The 22,594-nt window shown below is 37.6% G+C and overlaps 1 long non-coding RNA gene across 1 annotated transcript in view; it reads left to right on the plus strand.

Annotated features, from left to right (window-relative positions):
• LOC147350173 (uncharacterized) overlaps positions 1–22,247 on the plus strand; it is a 73,053-nt gene extending 50,806 nt beyond the window's left edge. The window contains exon 3 of the long non-coding RNA XR_015149197.1: positions 21,746–22,247. This is a non-coding gene — a long non-coding RNA (uncharacterized LOC147350173). The remainder of the gene's footprint in view (positions 1–21,745) is intronic.
• Positions 22,248–22,594: the final 347 nt, after the last annotated feature.

Raw genomic sequence — 22,594 nt, forward strand, 5'->3', positions numbered from 1 at the left:
TCAATTAAGTTTTGAAAATCTGCTTATATGGTTGGAGACCATTACATATTTTAAAGTGAAATTTTAATAGGATTAAAATGTTATCTGTAATTAGAAGTCAGAAATTATTTTTTTTAATAGAGATGGAAAAATGATGCTCATAATATATTCAGCAGTATATTGGTATATAGAACCTATATAGATGACACCTACCATTAAAGAAAGTGAAATTCTGATTAGGTTAGTTTTTGATTGGTAAATGTCTAGATAAGTGTTAAACATAAATATGTCTTTACTTTTTTTTTTCTAATTTTATTTTATTTTTAAACTTTACATAATTGTATTAGTTTTGCCAAATATCAAAATGAATCCACCACAGGTATACATGTGTTCCCCATCCCGAACCCTCCTCCCTCCTCCCTCCCCATACCATCCCTCTATATGTCTTTATAACTTATCAATGTGTATGTTAGTTGCTCAGTTGTGTCCGACTTTCTGTGATGGCATGGACTGTAGCCCACCAGGCTCCTCATTCAGTGGAATTCTCCAGGCAAGAATACTGAACTGGGTAGCCATTCCCTTCTCCAGGAGATCATCCCAACTTAAGGATTCAACCTGGGTTTCCTGCATTGCAGTCAGATTCTTTATCATCTGAGTCACCACATATAAATGATTTCTTAAAAATTAGTACCCCTCTACGTAATTTCTTAATTTATCTACAGCAAAATAATTATCCAAATACACTCTTACCTGATAATGTATATCTGATAATAAGACAAATGATGCTGCTTATGTTCAGTGATACTGTATAAATTTTGAAATGAGTATACCACAATAAATATTTCTAATAATTTGTAAGTCATAAATATTTCTAGTAGTTTGCAGGACCTACAAAATTGTGATACACCTAGCAACTAAAAATTAAATAAAATTTTATTTTATTTAAAAAATTGGATTGAAAATTATGGCAAGTTTGCTATGAATGTGTAGAGTAATAGCCAGAAAATATCTAGTGCCATTTTGAGATATATATTTAAAAGAATATAAATTAAAGACCTAGATATTAATACTTCATATATATCCAGTATTAAGCAGTCATTTTCTGAATTATATTTCAAATGTTCAAACTGCCAAGCATCCAGAAATGAGATAAAAGTATAATACAACTTAGTTATTATCAGGAAATTTGAAAGGAATTATATTTGGTGACAGGATTGGAATAGAATAATGTGCACTGGTAGGAACCAAAATTAGTGTCTAAGAAGCAATGACATTTAGCAAAATTATGTGGAGAATAAGTTGAAACTTTTAAAACAGAAAGACATTTAAAATATAGGAGATGTAATGTAGGAATACATTGGTAATTTCTGTTTTAAAATGATCTTAAATCAATTTAGAATGTTTATTTCTAGATTTTCTTCTTTGACCAGGCATAAAATTGCCAACATCTGCTGGATCATAGAAAAAGCAAGAGAGTTCCAGAAAAACATCTATTTCTGCTTTATTGACTATGCCAAAGCCTTTGACTGTGTGGATCACAATAAACTGTGGAAAATTCTGAAAGAGATGGAAATACCAGACCACCTGACCTGCCTCTTGAGAAATTTGTATGCAGGTTAGGAAGCAACAGTTAGAACTGGACATGGAACAACAGACTGGTTCCAAATAGGAAAAGGAGTTCATCAAGGCTGTGTATTGTCACCCTGTTTATTTAACTTCTATGCAGAGTACATCATGAGAAACACTGGACTGGAAGAAGCACAAGCTGGAATCAACATTGCCGGGAGAAATATCAATAACCTCAGATATGCAGATGACACCACCCTTATGGCAGAAAGTGCAGAGGAACTCAAAAGCCTCTTGATGAAAGTGAAAGAGGAGAGTGAAAAAGTTGGCTTAAACCTCAACATATAGAAAACGAAGATCATGGCATCCGATCCAACCACTTCATGGGAAATAGATGGGGAAACAGCGGAAACAGTGTCAGACTTTATTTTTCTGGGCTCCAAAATCACTGCAGATGGTGACTGCAGCCATGAAATTAAAAGATGCTTACTCCTTGGAAGGAAAGTTATGACCAACCTAGATAGAATATTCAAAAGCAGAGACATTACTTTGCCAACAAAGGTTCGTCTAGTGAAGGCTATGGTTTTTCCTGTGGTCGTGTATGGATGTGAGAGTTGGACTGTGAAGAAAGCTGAGAGCCGAAGAATTGATGCTTTTGAACTGTGGTGTTGGAGAAGACTCTAGAGAGTCCCTTGGACTGCAAGGAGATCCAACCAGTCCATTCTGAAGGAGATCGGCCCTGGGATTTCTTTGGAAGGAATGATGCTAAAGCTGAAACTCCAGTACTTTGGCCACTCATGCGAAGAGTTGACTCATTGGAAAAGACTGTGATGCTGGGAGGGATTGGGGGCAGGAGGAGAAGGGGCCAACAGTGGATGAGATGGCTGGATGGCATCACTGACTCGATGGACGTGAGTCTGGGTGAATTCCGGGAGTTGGTGATGGACAGGTAGGCCTGGCGTGCTGCGATTCATGGGGTCGCAAAGAGTCGGACACGACTGAGCGACTGACCTGAAACTAGAACTTCCTTTATTTTTGCCCTGTGGTATATTAGTCCCTGTTTGATATATAATGAAATAACCTCATACATACTTCATGGCTTTTAATATGTATCACTGATAATGCTTAGTCTTTCTATTAGCAAAATCCTTAAAGTTAACACTGCTATATCCAAATTCAGAGAATGATTTAAGGATTAATTGTGTGAGTATAAAATAGATCTTTTTGTAATACCATTGGATTTTTCCTTACAATGCTTTTCAATAAGGCTTCCCTGATAACTCAGTTGGTAAAAAATTTGCCTTCAATGCAAGAGACCTCAGTTTGTATTCCTGGGTCAGGAAGATCCCCTGGAGAAGGGATAGGCTCCCCACTCCAATATTCTTGGGCTTCCCTTGTGGCTCAGCTGGTAAGAGTCTGCCCACAATGCGGAAGACCTGGCTTTGATCCCTGGGTTTGGAAGATTCACTGGAGAAGGAAAAGGCTGCCTACTCCAGTATTCTGACCTATAGAATTCCATGAGCTTTTCAATATTCAGTCATTTAATCATCTATGCCAGATTGAAGATTTCTTAAAAAGCTTTTTGAACTATTTCAAGCATTGTCTGTAATTATGTGATTTTTTAATATTTTAGCCAATTTTAAACAATATCTATTCAACAATAACTGAGTTATGTAAACATTTTAGCATTATCAACCTTTGATTTTAAAACTCATGGTATAAAACACATTACTTAACTTGATCTTTCTATTAGGTAAAAGTACTTAGAAGTTAACATTTTGAATCATTTCTACTTCTTCCTAACAAAGGGGAACTTATTTTTTTTCCAGTCTCTGGATTTTGCTATAATCCATAATACTACATCATTAAAAATAATGTTGGTAACAGAAGACTATAAAGATCAAAAAATATGTTTTTACAACCTTTTAAATCCAAATATAAGACATATGATAAGAAATATCTCAGTATTTGTAAGAAGGTGAGCTTGTTTTTTCTGGACTGTGATTTGTTATATCATCTCTGATTGGCTTCTAAGAAGTCATCAAAAGGTCCTATATCCTATAATTCATAGATTCAGTGATTTTTCAGAGGTTTGTGGGTTTGAGTATTCATAGATCTTGACATTTTGCTAATGCATAAGCACTTTGGAATATCAAGTTATGTCACAAATTTATCCTCCAACTTTACCACAGTTACCTTTAACATAGTATTTAAACTTTGAAAATGAGATAATATACTGATATTACCATTCCTTAATACTGAACCATAAATATTGAACCCAAGTCAACCCCCTGTACTGAACAACATCTATATAGGTTTGAAGCCAAACTGTGCAGGAAAATTTGATATGAACATGACAAACTATAATCTCTCCTTAGTATGAGTATGTTTTACTAGAAAAAATGCTTTTGATTTTAGTGTTTTTCCACAGATTCCTTGTAAATGCTGCTCATTATAGAGTATACATAAGATTCCAGAATCTGAAAAGTTCTGAAGCTCAGGGCATGTCTGTCTGTAAGGATTAGAGAAGCTATTCTATGCCTATATAAAAATAAAATATTAAATTTACATAGTAAATAGACTTTATATATTGTACTAGTTACTGTAATGTATGATTCTATAACATCAGCACTTTAGAGATGAGAATATTATCTCTGTCAACATAATATTTCAAGACTGCTATAACTAAGTATCCGCCTCTTAGTCATATTATGTATGCTTCTGGAGTCCAGATTGCTTCCTATGGATTGGTCAACCCTTAGGTATCTAGGTTACCAGCTGGTTTAATGGAGTAAAGTGTATGGAGTAGGAATACTGGTTTCCTAAAAGCGTTTCCCTGGAAATCTTGCTCATCAAGGTGTCTTTGACTTCTAAGGCTGAGAACTACAGGGCCACACTACAGGCTAAGGGAATGGAAATATAGTCTGAGACTGTACAACCACTTTTGAGATACATGTCTCTATTAACAGGCAAATTTGACTTTGGAATATGGAATGAAGCAGGGCAAAGGCTAACAGAGTTTTGCCAAGAGAACGCACTGGTCATAGCAAACACCCTCTTCCAACAACATAAGAGAAGACTCTACACATGGACATCACCAGATGGTCAATACTGAAATCAGATTGATTATAGTCTTTGCAGCCAAAGATGGATAAGCTCTATACAGTCAGCAAAAACAAGACTGGGAGCTGACTGTGGCTCAGATCATGAACTCTTTATTGCCAAATTCAGACTGAAATTGAAGAAAGTAGGGAAAACCACTGGGCCATTCAGGTATGACATAAACCAAATCCTTTATGATTATACAGTGGAAGTGAGAAATAGATTTAAAGGACTAGATCAGATAGACAGAGTACCTGATGAACTATGGACAGAGGTTCCTAACATTGTATAGCAGACAGGGAAGAAGACCATCCCCATGGAAAAGAAATGCAAAAAAGCAAAATGGCTGTCTGGGGAGGCCTTACAAATAGCTGTGAAAAGAAGAGAAGCAAAAGCAAAGGAGAAAAGGAAAAATATAAGCATCTGAATGCAGAGTTCCAAAGAATAGCAAGAAGAGATAAGAAAGCCTTCCGCACTGATCAATGCAAAGGAATAAAGGAGAAAAACAGAATGGGAAGGATTAGAGATCTCTTCAAGAAAATTAGAGATACCAAGGGAACATTTCATGCAAAGATGGGCTCGATAAAGGACAGAAATGTTATGGACCTAACAGAAGAAGAAGATATTAAGAAGAGGTGGCAAGAATACACAGAAGAACTGTACAAAAAAGATCTTCACGACCCAGATAATCATGATGGTGTGCTCACTGACCTAGAGCCAGACATCCTGGAATGTGAAGTCAAGTGGGCCTTAGAAAGCATCACTACGAACAAAGCTAGTGGAGGCGATGGAATTCCAGTCGAGCTATTTCAAATCCTAAAAGATGATGCTGTGAAAGTGCTGCACTCAATATGCCAGCAAATTTGGAAAACTCAGCAGTGGCCACAGGACTAGAAAAGGTCAGTTTTCATCCCAATCCCAAAGAAAGGCAATGTCAAAGAATGCTCAAACTACCACACAATTGCACTCATCTCACACGCTAGTAAAGTAATGCTCAAAATTCTCCAAGCCAGGCTTCAGCAATACATGAACTGTGAACTTCCTGATGTTCAAGCTGGTTTTAGAAAAGGCAGAGGAACCAGAGATCAAATTGCCAACATCTGCTGCATCATCGAAAAAGCAGGAGAGTTCCAGAAAAACATCTATTTCTGCTTTATTGACTATGCCAAAGCCTTTGACTTTGTGGATCACAATAAACTGTGGGAAATTCTGAAAGAGATGGGAATACCAGACCACCTGACCTGCCTCTTGAGACATCTGTATGCAGGTCAGGAAGCAACAGTTAGAACTGGACATATATATGGAATTTAGAAAGATTGTAATGACAACCCTGTATGCGAGACAGCAAAAGAGACACACATGTATAGAACAGTCTTTTGAACTCTGTGGGAGAGGGAGGGGAGGATGATTTGGGAGAATGGCATTAAAACATGTATAATATCATATAAGAAATGAATTGCCAGTCCAGGTTCGATGCAGGATACAAGAAGCTTGGGGCTGGTTCACTGGGATGACCCAGAGGGATGGTATGGGGAGGAAGGTGGGAGGGGGGTTCAGGATGGGGAACACGTGTACATCTGTGGCGGATGCATGTTGATGTCTGGCAAAACCAATACAATATTGTGAAGCAAAATAATAATAATAAGAAAATAATAATAAAAATTAAAAAAAAAAGAACTGGACATGGAACAACAGACTGGTTCCAAATAGGAAAAGGAGTACGTCAAGGCTGTATATTGTCACCCTGCTTACTTAACTTATATGCAGAGTACATCACGAGAAACCCTGGGCTAGAAGAAGAACAAGCTGGAATCAAGATTGCTGGGAGAAATATCAATAACCTCAGATATGCAGATGACACCACCCTTATGGCAGAAAGTGAAGACGAACTAAAAAGCTTCTTGATGAAAGTGAAAGAGGAGAGTGAAAATGTTGGCTTAAAGCTCAACATTCAGAAAACAAAGATCATGGCATCCGGTCCCATCACTTCATGGGAAATAGATGGGGAAACAGTGGAAACAGTGTCTGACTTTATTTTGGGGGGCTCCAAAATCACTGCAGATGCTGATTGCAACCATGAAATTAAAAGACGCTTACTCCTTGGAAGGAAAGTTATGACCAACCTAGATAGCATATTGAAAAGCAGAGACACTACTTTGCCAACAAAGGTCTGTCTAGTCAAGGCTATGGTTTTTCTAGTAGTCATGTATGGATGTGAGAGTTGGACTTTGAAGAAAGCTGAGTGCCAAAGAATTGATGCTTTTGAACTGCGGTGTTAGACAAGACTCTCGAGAGTCCTTTGGAGTGCAAGGAGATCCAACCAGTCCATTCTAAAGGAGATCAGTCCTGGGTGTTCTTTGGAAGGAATGATGCTAAAGCCGAAACTCCAGTACTTTGGCCACCTCATGCAAAGAGTTGACTCATTGGAAAAGACGCTGATGCTGGGAGGGATTGGGCGCAGGAGGAGAAGTGGACAACAGAGGATGAGATGTCTGGATGGCATCACCGACTCCATGGACGTGAGTTTGAGTGAACTCCGGGTGTTGATGATGGACAGGGAGGCCTGGCATGCTGCAATTCATGGGGTGGCAAAGAGTCGGACATGACTAAGTGACTGAACTGAACTGAAGCATAGATTTTTGGTGGAAAAAAATGTCTCTTCCACAGGTTATAGTTATACTATGCATTCAACTACTTATTTTTTTCTATTTTCTATTTTAATTCACATCCCAATTGTGTTTAATAAGCTACAAAATTTAAAAATATTCTTTGTTGTTATGGTTGTGCTTGCTGTGTGAGTTGTTGGTGGTTTAAAGAATGAGAAAAGTAGTATTTTTCTTCCCAGCTTACTTAAAAGAGATAAAAATGACCAGTAAGGTTTCTCTTTGCTCTCTCTATTTCAGTCTCTCTCCCTCAAATTAAAGACCCTTTGACTACATTTGTAAATTGCTATAGGATCCCACAAAACCTCTGTTTAGAATGTAACAATTGCAGATTTTAGAGTCCCCTAGGAAACAGTATGCACTTAGAATTAAACATAGCATGTGGATAGATTATTAGCATGCTTTTGTCAAAAGGGAGTTTTAGTTATAAGTTAAATAAGTATGAGGGTTGTAATGTACAATGTGATGACTGTGGTTAACACTACTCTATGATATATAAGGAAGTTGTTAAGAGAGTAGATCCTGAAAGTTCTCATCACAAGGAGAATTTTCTTTTCTTTTATTGTATCTATATGAGATGATTGTTGTTTGGTCGCTAGTGTTCCAGTCTTTGTGACCCCTTGAACTGCACCAGGCCTGGCTTCCTTGTTCTTCATTATCTCCCAGAGTTCACTCATATTCATGTCCACTGAGTCTTTGATGTCATCCAACCATCTCATCCTCTGTCATCCCCTTCTCCTCCTGCCCTCAATCTTCCCAGCACCAGAGTATCTCCAGTGAGTTGGCTCTCTTTGAGTCAGATGTTCAAAGTATTAGAGATTCAGTTTCAGCATCAGTCCTCCCTATGAAGACACAGGGTTGATTTCCTTTAGGATTGACTAGTTTGATTGCCTTGCTGTCCAAGGGACTCTCAAGAGTCTTCTCCAGCACCACAATTTGAAAGCCTCAATTCTTTGGCACTCAGCCTTCCTTATAGTCACTCTCACATCTATATATGATTACTGGAAAAATCATAGCTTTGACTAGACAGACTTTTACTGGAAAAGTGATGTCTCTGCTTTTTAATATGCTGTCTAGGTTTATCATAGCTTTTCTTCCAAAGAGCAAATGTCTTAATTTCATGGCTGCAGTCACCACCTGCATTGATTTTGGAGCAACCCACCCCCCACCCCCGAAAAAAAACAAAAAAACAAAAAAACACACCTATCAGTGTTTCCACTGTTTCCCCGTCTATTTGCCATGAAGTAATGGGATCAGATGCCATGATCTTCCTTTGTTGAAAGTTGAGTTTTAAGCCAGCTTTTCACTCCTTTTTCACCCTTACCAAGAGGCCCTTTACTTCCTCTTCACTTTGTGCCATTATCGTGGTATCACATGCGTATCTGAGGCTGTTGATATTTCTCTTGGCAATCTTGACTTCAGCTTGTGATTCATCCAGCACAGCATTTCACATGATGTAGTCTGCATGGTGTGCCCTGCCTCTCTTTTTTGGCCAGAATCTAAACAGAAGATTAGCAGCAAGAAAGCAGGGGAAGTCATGATCAGGAAGAAAGAGGAGTGAGAAGGACCAAGTCCATTTAATCAGAGTAGGTGTCCAGCCTGAAGCAGGTCCAAGCTGTTCAGAAAGAGAATAATTAATGATTAATCAAGTCCAGAATTTTGAATAATATCTTGGTTTGGACATTATGTTTACTGAATCAGGACTGCTTTGTGATTCAAAGATGCTGGAAGTTTCCTGGCTTCTAGTTATGAAAATATCAAACACCAAACCACTTACAAAAACTTGAAAATCAGACATATATAAATTCATTGAAGACCTACTAAGGCAGGAATAATTCAAGAAAGCAAGATTTTAGAGAAGTGAGAAATGTGAGTGAACTGGGCTTTTATAAAATTCTTTCCCTATGAAGCACTAGGGAAACAGAGAAGCCATGAAGAATACAGCAAGTTGAGAAGCAGAATACAGATTGAGAAGCTGAGAAGATTACTAGAGTTATTTTGTATATTGCAGACTTAACATTAATCTTTTAGGTCCATTAAGGAGACCTGATCTAATAAATATCTCAAACTTTAAGCTGGTATACCTAAAAGTTAAAACTCAGAGTAAAGAAACAAACGAAAAATCTTAGACTTGACTAGCTCAGTATCTCATCAGAATAAGTTATCCTACCTATCATCAAGACATATGTAACCAACTATGGAAAATGATCACATACTTCAAGTTATGTTTAAAATTTTACATAAAATATATTGGTCTCTCAATCAAATAGCAAGTATAATATCAAGCAATAACAAATGAGTGAAAGCCAAATGAAACAGTAGATAATAAAAACAAATTTATAGGATTGCAAAAATTTTAAATTGGCATATATGGTCTTTGGAAGAAAAAAACAACTGACTACATATATAAAAAAATGACTATGGTCATTTATATAATGTATATAATATCCCAAAATACAGACACAACTCAAATGTCTGGTAAGAAAAAAGTATGTATGTTATATATGATATTTTCATAAAATCGAACATTTGCACAGCAATGAAAACAAATATGCTGATCCTCTATGAAGCAACAAAATTAAAATGTGAGCATATAGAATTTAGTGAGAAGAGTCATGTACAAAATAGTGCCTAAAGTGTTATTACACTTCTAAATTTTTCTAACAAAAAATATATGCATAGTTTTCACTTCAGTTCAGTTCAGTTGCTCAGTCGTATCCGACTCTTTGCTACTCTATGAACTACATCAGACCAGGCTTCACTGACCATCACCAACAACCATAACTTACTGAGGCTCACATCCATTGAGGAAGAGATGCTATCCAACCATCTCATCCTTTGTTGTCTCCCTTTCCTCCTGCCTTCAATCTTTCCAAGCATTAGGGTCTTTTGTGATGAGTCAGTTCATCACAAAAGGAGGCCAAAGTATTGAAGTTTCAGCTTCAGCTTCAGTCCTTCCAATGAACATTCAGGACTGATTTCTTTTAGAATTGATTGGTTGGATTCCATTGCAGTCCAAGCAACTCTAATGAGTCTTCCCCACAAACACAGTTCAAAAGCATCATCTTCGGTACTCAGCTTTCATTATAGTCCAACTCTCACATCCATACATGACAAATGGAAAAACCATAGCTTTGACAAGATGGACCTTTGTCGGCAAATAAGGTCTTGCCTTTTAACACGCTGTCTACATTGCTCATAACTTTTCTTTCAATGAGCAAGCATCTTTTAATTTCATGGCTACAGTCACAATCCACAGTAACTTTGAAGCCCCCCAAATTAAAGTCTGTCACGTTTCCGCTGTTTTCCCATCTATTTGCCATGAAGTGTTGGGAACCGATGCATTGATATTAGTTTTCTGAATATTGAGTTTTAAGCCAACATTTTTACTCTCCTGTATCACTTTCATCAAGAGGCTCCTTAGTTCTTCTTCACTTTCAGCCATAAGGGTGGTATCATCTGCATATCTGAGGTTATTGGTATTTCTCCTGGCAATCTTGATTCTAGCTTGTGCCTCATCCAGTCTACCGTTTCTCATGGTGTACTCTGCATATAAGTTAAATAAGCAGCATGACAATATAGAGAATTGACATACTCTTTTCCAAATTTGGAAGCAGTCTGTTGTTCCATGTCCAGTTCTAACGGTTACTTCCTGACCTGCATACAGATTTCTTAGGAGGCAGGTCAGGTTGTCTGGTATTCCCATCTCTTTCAGAATTTTCCACAGGTTGTTCTGTTTCACACGTCAAAGTCTTTGACATTGCCAATAAAGCACAAGCAGATGTTTTCCTGGAACTCTCTTGCTTTTTTGATGATCCAACAGATATTGGCAATTTGATATCTGGTCCCTCTGCCTTTTCTAAAACCAGCTTGAACATCTGGAAGTTCACAGTTCACGCACTGTTGAAGCCTGTCTTGGAGAATTTTGAGCATTACTTTACTAGCATGTAAGATGAGTGCAATTGTGCAGTACTTTGAGCATTCCTTGGCATGACCTTTCTTTGGGATTGGAATGAAAACTGATCTTTTCCAGTCTCATGGCCACTGCTGAGCTTTCCAAATTTGCTGGCATTTTGAGTGCAGCACTTTCACAGCATCATCTTTCAGGATTCGAAATAGCTCAACTGGAATTCCATCACCTCCACTAACTTTGTTTGTAGTGATGTTTCCTAAGGCTCACTTGACTTCACATTCCAGGAAGTCTGGCTCTAAGTGAGTGATCACACTATCGTGATTATCTGTTTTGAAGATCTTTTTTGTACAGTTCTTCTGTGTATTCTTGCCACCTCTATTAATATCTTCTGCTTCTGTTAGGTCCATACCATTTCTGTCCTTTATCGAGCCCGTCTTTGCATGAAATGTTCCCTTGGTATCTCTAATTTTCTTGAAGAGATCTCTAGTCTTTCCCATTCTATTGTTTCCCTCTAATTCTTTGCATTGATCACTGTTATTTCTCCTTGATATTCTTTGCAACTCTAAATTCAAATGGGTATATATTTCCCTTTCTCCTTTGCCTTCTCTTCTCTTCTTTTAACAGCAGTTTGTAAGGCCTCCTCAGACAACCATTTGCCTTTTTGATTTATTTTTCTTCGGAATGGTCTTGATCACTGCCTCCTGTATAATGTCACGAACCTCCATCCATAGATCTTCAGGCACTCTGTCTGTCAGATCTAGTCCCTTAAATCTATTTGTCACTTCCAATGTATAGTCATAAGGGTTTTGATTTAGGTCATACCTAATCCATCAGTCCTGGGTGTTCATTGGAAGGACTGATGGTGAAGCTGAAACTCCAATACTTTGGCCACCTCATGCAAAGAGTTGACTCACTGGAAAAGACCCTGATTCTGGGAGGGATTGGGGGCAGGAGGAGAAGGGGACATCAGATGGCTGTATGGCAACCCCGACTCGATGGACATGAGTTTGAGTGAACTCCAGGAGTTGGTGATGGACAGGGAGGCCTGGCATGCCGTGATTCATGGGGTCGCAAAGAGTCCGACATGACTGAGTGACTGCACTGAACTGAATCAGGTCTAGTGGTTTTCCTTACTTTCTTCAATTTAAGTCTGAATTTGGCAATACGTAGTTCATGATTTGAGCCACAGTCAGCTCCCGGTCTTGTTTTTACTGACTGTATAGAGCTTCTCCATCTTTGGCTGCAAAGAATATAATCAATCTGATTTCGATATTGACCATTGGTGAGGTCTGTGTGTAGAGTCTTCTCTTGTGTTGTTGGAAGAGGGTGTTTGCTATGACCAATGCATTCTCTTGACTAAACTCTGTTATCCTTTGCCCTGCTTCATTCTGCATTCCAAGGCCAATTTTTGGCTCATTATTCCAGGTATTTCTTGACTTCCTATTTTTGCATTCCAGTCCCCTATAATGAAAAGGACATCGTTTTTGGATATTAATTCTGGAAGGTCGTGTAGGTCTTCATAGGACCGTTCAACTTCAGCTTCTTCAGCATTACTGGTAGGGGAATAGACTTGGATTACTGTGATATTGAATGGTTTGCCTTGGAAATGAACAGAGATCATTCTGTCATTTGTGAGATTGCATCCAAGTACTGGATTTTGGACTCTTTTGTTGACTATGATGGCTACTTCATTTCTTCTAAGGCATTCTTGCACACAATAGTAGATATAATGATTAACTGAGTTAAATTCACCCATTCCAGTCCATTTTAGTTCACTAATTCCTAAAATATCAATGTTCACTGTGGCCAACACCTGTTTGATCACTTTCAATTTACCTTGATTCATGGACCTAACATTCTCGGTTCCTATGCAATATTGCTCTTTACAGCATCGGACTTTACATCCATCACCAGTCACATCTACAACTAGGTGTTATTTTTGCTTTGGCTCCATCTTTTCATTCATTCTGGCATTATTTTTCCACTGATCTCCAGTAACATATTGGGCACCTACTTACCTGGGGAGTTCATCTTTAATTGTCCTACTTTTTTGCCTTTTCATACTTTCATGGTGTTCTCAAGGCAAGAATACGGGGCCATGCTCAGTAAATCTTTAATCCAATTTTCTTTTGATGGGTGGGGTTCTTCCCTTGGTGTTGTTTGACCTGAGACCAAACTATGGTGGAGGTAATGAAAATAATGACAACCTCCTTCATAAGATCTGGTGCCTGCTCTATTACACTCAGTGCCCCCGGCCTTGCAGCAGGCCACTGCCGACCCACACCTTCACCAGAGACTCCTGGACACTCACAGGCAAGTCTGGGTCAGTCTCTTGTGGGGTTACTTCTGCTTTCTCCTCAGTCCTGCATAGTCTTAGAGATTAATATGATGATTGCAGTGATTGAAATGGTGTCCTTCTTAATATAAAAATATATCTCCACTTCCTAATCCTTGCATCTGTGAATGCAACTTCAATTTGAAAAGTTATCTTTAAAATGTAATATAATTAAGGATCTCAAGATGAGATCATCCTCAATAATCCATATGGTCCTAAATTCAAAGACAAGCATCCATATAAGAGACACACTGAGAAGAAATACAAGGAAAAAGTCATGTGAAGATGAAGGCAGAAACTGGAGTTATGCAGCCACAGGTAAAGGAATGCCCGGGGGCACCAAGTTGGAAGAAGCAAGGAATAATCCCTCCTAGACTTCTGAAGGATTACAACCCTGAGAACATTTTGATTTCAGACTTCTGACCTCAAAATGTCTTCCCCTTTATTATGACTCTTTGCACACATATATGTGATAAACTTTTTTTTGTTTGTTTCTGTGCTTTTTAAAGGTTATTTCACAACAACAAAATTTTCTTAGGTAATAGAGAGCAAAGCAACTGGATTAGATGACAGAAACTCATTATTCCCTTTAACATCTATCTGCATTTTAAACAGAAGTGGCTATAGCACATACAAGTATATTACAGACAATTCTAAAATTAATACAGCCCTATATATGGAGTAAATTAAAATTAGAATAACGGAGAACAGATGAAATATGTTTTTCATTTTTTCTGACATCTAATAAGTTTAATAGGCTTGAATCTCCAGAATCAGTTTGCAATAGCTATTTTCGGCAAGGTTTCCATATAAAAAGATGAGGGGAAAGTGTTCTCAATGTTAGTCCCTCAATAAAAATCTCCAAGCTCATTTTAACCCAAGCTGAGGTATCTAGTGTTGATGTTAATAGACTATAGTACTATCTTCTGATTATGTTAATACAAATTTTATTTGAACAGTCAGGGACAGAACTGAAATTTTTTCATAAGAGACACATGCCTCAGTTCAGTTCAGTTCAGTTGCTCAGTCATGTCCGACTCTTTGCAAGCCCATGAATCGCAGCACGCCAGGCCTCCCTGTCCATCACCAACTCCCGGAGTTCACTCAGACTCACGTCCATCGAGTCAGTGATGCCATCCAGCCATCTCATCCTCTGTCGTCCCCTTCTCCTCCTGCTCCCAATCCCTCCCAGCATCAGAGTCTTTTCCAATGAGTCAACTCTTCGCATGAGGTGGCCAAAGTACTGGAGTTTCAGCTTCAGCATCATTCCTTCCAAAGAAATCCCAGGGCTGGTCTCCTTCAGAATGGACTGGTTGGATCTCCTTGCAGTCCAAGGGACTCTCAAGAGTCTTCTCCAACACCACAGTTCAAAAGCATCAATTCTTTGGCGCTCAGCCTTTTTCACAGTCCAACTCTCACATCCATACATGACCACAGGAAAAACCATAGCCTTGACTAGACGGGCCTTTGTTGGCAAAGTAATGTCTCTGCTTTTGAATATGTTATCTAGGTTGGACATAACTTTCCTTCCAAGGAGTAAGCATCTTTTAATTTCATGGCTGCAGTAGCATCAATCCCTTTGTGGTACAGGAATTCCTTATTTCAATATAAACAAGAATAAACAATTTTAACTTCATAGTATAATCTTTTTTTTTTTATGAATGTAGAAGCTAATGTTGATAAGAATATGAATAGGCATTTTTAGGAAGGAGAACTCCCCCCAAAATAGACAAATGTACTAATGATCAGAAAAAAAAAAAAATCAAATAAAAAGAATGATATTCCCCTTTACACCAAGGTAGTCTGAAGAAGGCAATGGCACCCTACTCCAGTACTCTTGCCTGGAAAATCCCATGGACGGAGGAGCCTGGTAGGCTGCAGTCCATGGGGTCGCTAAGAGTCGGACACAACTGAGTGACTTCACTTTGACTTTTCACTTTTATGTGTTGGAGGAGGAAATGGCAACCCACTCCAGTGTTCTTGCCTGGAGAGTCCCATGGACAGAGGAGCCTGGTGGGCTGCCATCTATGGGGTCGCACAGAGTTGGACACGACTGAAGCAACTTAGCAGCAGCAGACTGAAGAAGACAATTAGAAAACTGAATTATGTCAGTTGGTGGGGAATTGGGTTTGGGTTATCTAGTGGATTGCTGGATTGTTGGTTGAGGCTAGACTGATGTGTATCCGTTTTCACTTATAATCTGGCACTACTTAAGTAAATTAAATATCTGTACAAAACAAAATCCAGATATTCCATACTTAGCTATATATCCCAGAGAAATATGCACACTGGTCCGGAAGGTAAAATATCTAAGGATGTTCATACTAATATATTGCCATTACTATTGTATGTGTATACTTTTGTGTTGGTGAAGAGTTAGTGTATCTATCTGCCATGTGAAAGGTGTAGATGGATGTTATCTATCTTAATGCCATGCAGTAATTAGAGGCAGTGGTTTAAATATACAATAGCAACATGAATTGTTTGGAAATTATAATAACTATTGAAAAGAAAGTAAGAAACACAGTAAAATACATAACAGAAAAGTGAAGAGGAACTAAAGAACCTCTTAAGAAACTGAAAGAGGAGAGTGAAAGCCTGGCTTAAAATTCAACATTCAGAAAACTAAGATCATGGCATCCAGTCCCATCACTTCATGGAAAATAGATGGGAGTGCAGTGTAAACAGTGTCAGACTTTATTTTCTTGGCCTCAAAAATCACCACAGATGGTGACTGCAGCCATGAAATTAAAAGATACTTACTCCTTGGAAGAAAAGCTATGACAAAACTAGACAGCATATTAAAAAGCAAAGACACTACTTTGCCGACAAAGGTCCATCTAGTCAAAGCTATGGTTTTTCCAGTAATCATGTATGGATGTGAGAGTTGGACCATAAAGCTGAGCACTGAATAACTGATGCTTTTGAACTGGGATGTTAGAGAAGACTCTTGAATCTCTTGGACTGCAAGGAGAACCAACCAGCCAATCCTAAAGGAAATCAGTTCTGAATATCCGTTTGGAAGGGCTGATGCTGAAACTGAAGCTCCAATACTTTGACCACCTGATGTGAAGAACTGACTTATTGGAAAATGCCCTGATGCTGGGAAAGATTGAAGGCAGAAGAAGAAGGGGATGACAGAGGATGAGGTGGTTGGATTGCATCACTGACTCGATGGACATAGGTTTGAACAAACTCGGGGATTTGGTGATGGACAGGGAATCCAGGCATGCTGCAGTCCAGGGGGTCACAGAGTTGGAAACGACTCAGCAACCAAACTAAACTGAATTAAAGAATACACATATACAAAAAAGCAATGTCAAGAGAAAATATAGCAAAAAGATGAACTTTAAACACATTAGAATAAGTACCTATGGGAAGGAGTTAATGAGGTAATAAATGAGAACAGAGAAGATAGGTAAAATAAAATGCAGAGAGATAGATGAGAGAAGGGCCTTGTATGGACCATAGTTAATAATATGCCCAGAGATACCAGTTATGATTATGATCATTAACACTCCACATCTAAGGTTAAAGAAAGATTTAACTGACCAGTCAGTAAGAGAATCCTTAAGTATCCTTCAGAATTGGGTGAAGAAAACTGGTAAACCAAGGAGCATCTGGGAACAGATGAACTCCACCCTGGGAAAGAAAAAAAAAATAGACTACATGTAGAATATTCATGAGTTTGAGGCCATACGAAACCCGTATATGAGGGGTTTGATGTTCCACAGCATCTTTAACTTTGTTTCTCCAAGATGTGTCATGAAATTCTATAATTCTTTTGCATTATTTGATTTTTATGACTGACATGACAGCTTGTAACAGGATGATGATGACAGTAACTTTTAGTTTTATATGAATCATGAATGTATATCCATTTTATTCTGCAATATGAGGAAAAGTCTTCTGAATTAACATGCATTTTTTTAGATATCTGAAGGCATTTTTAGAACAGGAAATGTTTCTGCTTTATAGAAATAGAAATGATTTTATTGAAGGACCTTCAATGATTTTATTGAAGGACCTTCTCCTCACTATGTGCCTTTCCACACTGGGACTTCAAGCTCCTCAGGAACACAGATCTTTTCCCATTTATTACAGAAGTTTTAATTCTTGTTACTGTGGTAGTTTATATTCTATACTATCAATTTTTTTATTTATTAGGTAAATTATTTAATTCAGAAAATATTAGTAGATATGGGGTTAGATATTTGATTTATATTTAATAGTATGTCTTACAATGTAATAGTTGCTCCATAAACAAGTAATTCTAATCCTAGGTATACACCCAAGATAAATGAAAATATATATCCACAGAAAAGCATGCACATAAATGTTTATAAAAGCATAATTTATAACAGCCAAGTTATAGACACAAGGCATGCGTTCATCAACTAATGAATGAATAAACAATATGTGATATAGCTACATTCAATGGAATATTATTCAGTCATAAAAGAAAACATAATTTTTATATTAGTGCAATAAGGATGAAACTTAACAACATGTGTCAAATGAAAGGAACCAGACATAAGATGTCACATATTATATAATACCATTTATGTGATATGTCCACACTAGACAAATCTGTAGAGACAGAAAGTAGGTTAATGTTTTTCAGGGGCTTAAGGGGACAAATGGGAGTTATTGGGAGTGACTTAAAATGGGTAAGACTTTTTAATGGTTCATACCTATTTTTTCTGTGGTAAACAAATATCTTAGAATTAGACAGTGATGCAGTTGAGCTATTTCAAATCCTGAAAGATGATTCTGTGAAAGGGCTGCACTCAATATGCCAGCAAATTTGGAAAACTCAGCAGTGGCCACAGGACTAGAAAAGGTCCGTTTTCATTCCAATCCCAAAGAAAGACAATGCCAAAGAATGCTCAAACTACCGCACAATTGCACTCATCTCACACGCTAGTAAAGTAATGCTCAAAATTCTCCAAGCCAGGCTTCAGCAATACGTGAACCATGAACTTCCAGATGTCCAAGCTGGTTTTAGAAAAGGCAGAGGAACCAGAGAACAAATTGCCAACATCCGCTGGATCATGGAAAAAGCAAGAGAGTTCCAGAGAAACATCTATTTCTGCTTTATTGACTATGCCAAAGCCTTTGACTGTGTGGATCACAATAAACTGTGGGAAATTCTGAAAGAGATGGGAATACCAGACCACTTGACCTGCCTCTTGAAACATCTGTATGCAGGTCAGGAAGCAACAGTTAGAACTGGACATAGAACAACAGACTGGTTCCAAATAGGAAAAGGAGTACGTCAATGCTGTATATTGTCACCCTGCTTATTTAACTTATATGCAGAGTACATAATGAGAAACGCTGGGCTGGAAGAAGCACAAGCTGGAATCAAGATTGCCAGGAGAAATATCAATAACCTCAGATATGCAGATGACACCACCCTGATGGCAGAAAGTGAAGAGGAACTCAAAAGCCTCTTGATGAAAGTGAAAGTGGAAAGTGAAAAAGTTGGCTTAAAGCTCAACATTTAGAAAACGAAGATCATGGCATCCAGTCCCATCACTTCATGGGAAATAGATGGGGAAACAGTGTAAGATTTTATTTTGGGGGGCTCCAAAATCACTGCAGATGGTGACTGCAGCCATGAAATTAAAAGACGCTTACTCCTTGGAAGGAAAGTTATGTCCAACCTAGATAGCATATTGAAAAGCAGACACATTACTTTGCCAACAAAGGTCTGTGTGGTCAAGGCTATGGTTTTTCCTGTGGTCATGTATGGATGTGAGTGTTGGACTATGAAAAAGGCTGAGCGCCGAAGAATTGATGCTTTTGAACTGTGGTGTTGGAGAAGACTCTTGAGAGTCCCTTGGACTGCAAGGAGATCCAACCCGTCCATTCTGAAGGAGATCAGCCCTGGGTGTTCTTTGGAAGGAATGATGCTAAAGCTGAAACTCCAGTACTTGGGCCACCTCATGCAAAGGGTTGACTCATTGGAAAAGACTCTGATGCTGGGAGGAATTGGGGGCAGGAGGAGAAGGGGCCCACAGAGGATGAGATGGCTGGATGGCATCACCGACTCGATGGACGTGAGTCTGAGTGAACTCCAGGAGTTGGTGATGGACAGAGAGGCCTGGCATGCTGCGATTCATGGGGTCGCAAAGAGTCGGACATGACTGAGGGACTGAACTGAACTGAACTGAACTATACTTTTTGTTGTTGTTTAGTGATTATACTTTTTGTTGTTGTTTAGTCACTGAGTCATATCTGACACTTTTGGGACTAGAAAACATTGAATTACTGTGTATAAAAGATGAACTTTATTGTATATGAAGTATATTTCAACAAAATATATTTTTAAGTTAATTTTATGTGCATCATTTTCAAATTTCCTTAAAATTATGTTATTTCTTTCCTATTCCACCAATTAGTACATAATACTTTTGCACATAATAAATTATGTGTTTAAAAATATGTGAATAAAGTATCTCTAGCAGAGGAAATTTGTTATCAAAGACCTTTTTCTAGTGCCTTTGTGTATACTTTTTAGTGAAGAGTATGATTTTTATACTTCTGTAAACCCTTGATATTTCTTCTTCCCCTTCCAGTCTTCATGATCATCACTGGTCACTGATCTTCATCATCATCATCAGCTATGATGTCAGCTACAGTGTTGAGCCATTGCAACTTTTTTTTAATTGAGGTGTAGTTGCTTAACAATGTTGTGTTAATTTTGGTTGGATAGCAAAGTGACTCAGTTATACACATACATATCCTTTTTTATATTCTTTTCCATTATGGTTTATCCTAGGAGATCGGATATAGTTCCCTGTTCTATAGCCTCGAACTTTGTTGCTATCCATTCTAAATTTAATTGTTTGCATCTACTAACCCCAAACTCCTAGTCCATATCTCCCCATCATCTTCCCCCTTGGCAACCACAAGTCTGGTCTATTCTCTATGCTTATGAGTCTGTTTCTCTTTGGAAGATAGGTTAATTTTTGCCATGTTTTAGATTTCAAATGTAAGTGATATAGTATTTGTCTTTCTCTTTCTGACTTATTTCACTTGGTATTGTACTCTCTATTTGAATTCATGTTGCTGCAAATGACATTATTTCATTCTTTTTATGTCTGAAGAATATTCCATTGCACCATATCTCCTTTATCCACTCATCTGTTGATGGACATTTGGGGTGTTTTCATGTCTTTGCTATTGTGAATGCGCTGTTATGAACATAGGGGTGCATGTATCTTTTTAAATTATAGTTTTGTCTTGATATACACCCAGTAGTGGGATTGCTGGATCATATGCGCCATTGCAAATTTTTAAGGAATTTTATTACACTCTGCATAGGAATTTTTGAATTTGTTCCAGAGAAACTTTACTTGATTTGGTTGTCCTATTATTTGAACATTTTAAATTAGAAAATGAAGTTTTGACTGTTTAAGTAAGTCACCCACAATCAGCTAGATAGTAGAGAAGCCAACACTTAAATCTAGGTAAATGTGATACCAAGAAAATAATTCTGGCAATATTTAATTTAAAAGTTTATTTTTTACTTAAATGCATTTTTATTCTTTATAAGCATAATATTAGCTATCTTGCTAGGTTATCTTTTGCTCCTTGATTATTCAATATATTTTCAGAAACCATTATCAGTAAAAAATTCTATTCTTTTTACAAATATTGGATTGCTTAAACAGCATGTCTTCAACAATTAAATCAATTTAAAACCACCAATACAAGTTAAAATCATAGGCCAGTGTCTCTGAGATACAGAAACAAGTGATGACTATTCTTTCTGGTTTTAATCAGCAGTGTCAGTGACAGTGTTAAAAATGCAACTGCTAATTCAGTAAAACGTTATCACAGATACCTTGCATGCAGCAAACAAGAGAGAAAGCAATTAAAGATTACTAAAAATAGTTTTCAGGAGATTTCTCTAATTCACTTCAGGAGATAAAGAAATGTACTTAATACTGATTTTGTCTTATTTTAGAAGCAATTTATTATAGAGGGAAGAATTTTTTAAAAAATCAAGGAAGTATGTGATTTCCTCACAAATAACAAGCCAATTTTTCCTAAGTTCTTTTGGAATGTAGGATAATTTTTTTGTTCAATGTAATATCCAATAATGACATATTTCTAAAATATGAAATACAGACATATGAGTGCCCAAATTACTGAATTTGGTGATTTTCTTGGCAGGAAAAAAAGAAAGCAGTATTATCTTCGCAACTCAGAAGAATTTTGCTCGAATGTACAGCAAGCTGGGCAACGTGGAGAGCTGCTGTAGCTCAGATTTTAAAAATAATTAGATGTTTATATGTGCTCAGTTACCATATCACCTGTACATGACTAAGCATTTATGCTTCCTATTTAAAAATCATATATACAGTTCAGTTCACTTCAGTTCAGTCGCTCAGTCGTGTCCACATCTTTGTGACTCCATGAGCTGCAGCACACCAGGCCTCCCTGTCCAACACCAACTCCTGGAGCCCACGAAAACTCATGTCCACTGATGCAGTGATGCCATCCAACCATCTCATGCTCGGTCGTCCCTGTCTCCTCCTGCCCTCAATCGTTCTGATTGAGTGACGGAACTGAACTTATATCTCATTAAAACGACTTCATGTATATTAGCTTATATAAAATTAATGAATGTATTTTAAACCAGTGAATCAATGAATAAATATTTTTTGCATTTTAAGCTTTATCTGATTATATGGTCTGAGTATCTGAAGTCATCTATTTTCCTTTGTGTTATAAATGTAAATGGGACTTTGTTTCATAAATGCACATATACATCATTTTAACCATTAGTCCTGACACAAGTACTTTGCTACAACAGTTGGTGGGAATGTTTTATTTCAGTATAAAAATATATTTCAATGTAAATGAATTGAATGAATAACATTGCAACACATTTTCTTCTCCTTTGATAACACAGATAACAAGAATAAACTTAGTTTACTTTATTGTTACATGTTCATCATGATGCTTACCAGAAATACATAAAAATCATTATCCAAGCAGTCAGAAGCAGTCATTATCCAA

This window comes from Bos grunniens, chromosome 20, assembly GCF_055505025.1.
Source record: "Bos grunniens cultivar Pamir isolate PY7600 chromosome 20, Bosgru_T2T1.0, whole genome shotgun sequence".
In the NCBI taxonomy this organism is placed as follows: Eukaryota; Metazoa; Chordata; class Mammalia; order Artiodactyla; family Bovidae; genus Bos; species Bos grunniens.